The sequence below is a fragment of the Triticum urartu genome, chromosome 7, assembly GCF_003073215.2.
Source record: "Triticum urartu cultivar G1812 chromosome 7, Tu2.1, whole genome shotgun sequence".
NCBI classification, from domain to species: Eukaryota; Viridiplantae; Streptophyta; class Magnoliopsida; order Poales; family Poaceae; genus Triticum; species Triticum urartu.
This window is the reverse complement of record NC_053028.1, coordinates 332356188-332360624: the sequence shown is the minus strand read 5'-3', so window position 1 is coordinate 332360624 and position 4437 is coordinate 332356188.

The window sequence follows — 4437 nt, the reverse complement described above, 5'->3', positions numbered from 1 at the left end:
GTCACCTCCTTCATGGACCAGGACGTTGGGTCAAGAGTGATTAAATGCTTTTCCGAACACCCCCGTACTTCCTATGTGGGGGCTAAAGCCGATGACTGGAAAACTTTCAGATTATATAAAAACGGCCGCACAGGAGGAACACAAGCTTTCGAGCAAAACATAAAAATAGATTAACTATAAAATTGTCTTTTACAATTCCCATACACCTCACTCGAATATTTTGTTTTTCGAGCATTGACCCTCTATTAAGCGGGCGTCCTCTAAGACGTCTTCAAAATAATGCTCTGGTGCGTGATAGTCCTTCCCTTGGGTGGACTCTTCGCCGCAACATCGATGGCCTTCATCTTCCCGCAGAATGTCTTGACACGGGCAAAGGCCATCCACGCACCCTCAATGCACGCCGATCGCTTCACAGCATCGATACGTGGCACCGCATTAACAAGCTGCTGCACCATTGGGACATATGTTCATTCAACAACAGGGGGCGCTTTGATGCGCCAAATTGTGACCAGAAAAGCTTCTCTGTTGCATACCCCTCTCGCGCTTGGTAAAACTGCGCCGCATCAGATGAACTCTTCGACAAGTCTAAAAACTCGTCCGGAGAACTCCACACTTGGTTAAGCTAAGCATAGTTCGGATCGCTGAACTTAGCCTGTAGCAAAAATGGCTTACCAGCCGCAATCTCCCCAGCTTGCCGGATCTCTTCATGGGCTGCTCTCAATTCAGACCGCGCCTCTCTCGCCTCTCATAAGGCTTTGTCAAGTTCAGTCATTTTTGCTTCATTCTCCTTCTCAAGAAGGCCGCAGCAGCTAGCAGCATTTTTTAGTTCGAGCGCCATCATGGATATCTTCTCCTCGTCTAGGTGCCGAGCAGCTTGTTCGGCTTTTAACTCAGCCGATGCCTGTTTGGCAGCCGCATTGCTAAACTGGGCATGTTCCTTGGCCCAGGCCAGCTCCGCCCGAAGAATCTCAACGGCGGCAGCACATCTGCAGTCATGCATATCCCAGTATATAACTTTCAGCGTCATGCTTACATTACAAAAATGTATGTGAAAGGACTGCTCCCAATACATACCTTGCGACTCGTCAAGACGCATATTGATTACTGCAATGTCATCCCCTGCCATGTCAAGCTTCCGCTACAGCTCTACAATATCCGTAGTCCGGGCAGCCGTCAGGGGAGAAACAGCATGTTTTTCAATTAATCAGGTCAGACCCTGGGCATTTCTTTTGATCCTCCGATTGCCTCCCTCGGGAAGCCAATCAGAGTCTCAGGGGCTACTATCTATACACAGGTGCATTTTGTGAATAAAACACAATGGAACATATTGCAATACAAACCTCAAAACCTTTTAGCATTCCCACAAAAGCCTCATTCAATCTGCGCTTCACGGACAGGACCTTTTCAACCAATGTACCCATTAAGGTACAATGTTCTTATGCGACGGGTGCCTGCTGCAGCATGTTCGTCAAGATATCCGGCGCCTCTGGGTCTCCGGAGGCTGCCGTAGGAGTACAACCACCCTTTGAAGGGATCCATTTATTCGTATCCGGCTGTATACCGGATTGTTTAGGGCCTTCATAATTGGTCCCCGGGCCCTAGGCCACCGAAGTATCACCTTCGAGTAATGTCTTCATCATCCCTTGCACCACCTGTTCGTCGGGGGAGACCCTCCGTGATGACACCTCGAAGTCGTCCGGCTCATGGGGCGGAGAAGCCGGTGGAGGAGTCTCGCTTTCCATCATCTCGGGGAGAAGGTCCCCCGAAGAAGAGGATTGTTGTAGAAGACCGTGTGCCGAGCTGCAAAAAAACATATATTCTAGGCATTACAAGAAAAGAACAGGATATGTTTAAAACATCCTTGTTCACTTATGATTTGGCCTGAGGCTTCTCCTCGTCATGAGGCTGTGTTTCGACATCCTCCGAGCCCGAGCCACCCAACAGAGGCATCTTGCCTCGCTTAGGAGCCTTTTTCTCCAAATCTTCGGAGTTGGCCCTTTTCTTCCCATGAGGGAAGGAGACGGTGCCCCCCTTCACTTTTGTCTTCGGATGTGGGAATTTTGATTCCTCCGGACTCAATGTCTGATGTACCCTGGGAATAGGGGCCATCTTTGTCTCTCCCGCTCTCCGTCTCGCCCTCCTTCACAGTCGTCTGGTATGGTGCCAGGACCAGCATTCTTGTTAGAACAGGATTCGCCAGGCCTTCAGGAAGAGGGGCCGAACACATAATTAGTTCCGCCTTCTTTATCTAGCCCTGGAAGAAGATAGCTTGCTCAGTACCATATTATTGTATGCATAATTACAAAGTGTTCGGGAGACAAGTGCCTACCGTGGTATCCGGACGGTTGCAGTTAAGGCCAGCGTCCTCATTAGTGTCTGGCCAATGTTTTCTCTTCCCGAAAAACAACTTCCACATCCCATCGTGCGTAGTGCCGAAGAAGTGTTGGAGGGTTTGTGATCCTTCTGGATTAAACTCCCACATACGGCGAGACCTACGCTGGCATGACAGGATTCGGTGAACTAGCATCACTTGAATCACGTTGACAAGATCGATGTCTCTCTAAAGGAGGGTTCAGATGCGGCTCTGTAGAGTCTGCACTTCATCAACTGATCCCTAGTCCAACCCCTTATTGATCCATGATGCAAGCTATGGCGGAGGGCCGGAATGGAACGCAGGTATAGCTGCCCACTTGGTACAATGGGGTTCCGTGACATAAAACCACTCTCGCTGCCATTGGTTGGAGGTTTCGGTGAAAGAGCCTTTTGGCCAGGGAGGGTTGATAAGTTTGCTCACTACAACACCACCGCACTCTGCCTGTTCCCCATCAATTACCTTCGGCTTCACACTAAAGGTCTTTAGCCATAAGCCAAAGTGTGGGGGGATTCGGAGGAAGGCCTCGCATGTGACGATAAATGCCGAAACGTGGAGGAAGGAGTCTGGAGCTAGATCATGAAAATCTAGTCCGTAATAAAACATTAGCCCTCAGACGAAGGGGTGAAGAGCGAACCCTAGCCCTCGGAGGAAGTGGGAGATGAATACGACCCTCTCACCAGATCTGGGGGTCGGAATAACCTGTCCCTGAGCAGGAAGTGTGTGGTGTATCTCCGTGGTCAAGTATCTGGCCGCCCGGAGCTTCGCAATATCCTCCTCTGTAATGGAGGAAGCTACCCATCGGCTTTGAGGGCTGGGTCCGGACATGATGGGGATGCTTGAAGCAATGAAATCGAACCTTGGGTGCTAGAACTCGTGGTTGGGAAGGCTGAGGAGAAGTTTGGCATAAAAAAGACGGCCCTTGGTTCCTTTATAGAGGAAGCGGGTATTGAACGCCTCCTCCTAAAGCCTAGGAACCTGCCTATTCGTAAGGAATCTTTCCCGCAAGACGGTTGGGTTACCCACGCTCGTATTGATGAAAATCTCGCAATAAGGGGACACGATCTCTGCTTCGACGAGATGTGCCAATAAAAACCACGCCCCGAAACGTGGAACGGCGGGACAAGAAACGGTTCGAAATAATGACCGGGAAAGCGTGACGTCACATTACTAGAGTTGTTAGCAGATCGGATTCGTGAAATACTATACTTTCTACGGCTATGTGTTGCAGATCCGGACCCGATTGTTTCGTCCGAAGACTATCTTGGAGTTCGGAAGGAGGAACCCGCCTTGCAAACCGAAGACAGATCTACGCGCCGGATACGTTGTTGTTGAACCCAGGTTCAGGGGCTACTGAGGGAGTCCTGTACTAAGGGGTCCTCGGGCGTCCGGCCTGTTAGGCTTGGGCCGGACTGATGGGCTGTGAAGATACGAAGACCGAAGACCGCACCCGTGTCCGGATGGGACTATCCTTGGCGTGGAAGGCAAGCTTGGCGGTCAACTATGTAGATTCCTTTCTCTGTAACCTACCCTGTGTAACCCTAGATCCCTCCTGTGTCTATATAAACTGGAGGGCTAGGTCCGTAGATTGGCCGAATACTCATCATCATAGCCATAGAAGCTAGACCTCTAGGGTTTAGACATTATGGTCTCGAGGTAGATCAACTCTTGTAATACTCGTATTCATCAATATCAATCAAGAAGGACGTAGGGTATTACCTCCATAGAGAGGGCCCGAACCTGGGTAAACATCGTGTCCCCTGTCTCCTGTTACCATCAACCTTAGATGCACAGTTTGAGACCCCCTACCCGAGATCCGCCGGTTTTGACACCGACAGAGATGTGCAAGGAGATGGACGTCGTGGAGGCGATGAAGAAGCAATTATGACTCCGTGGCTAGCAACCCTTCATGTAGTAGAGAGCAATGCCCCAGACTTGTGTGTGCGTCTTCCTTCTTTTTTGGGGTGATAATCTTCCTTCTTCTTTTGCTGCTGTGTTTCTTCTTTTGCTTCAGGTGTTTTGCCGCACGTGTCACATTCTCTGCGAGGCATGAATAGAACAATGCT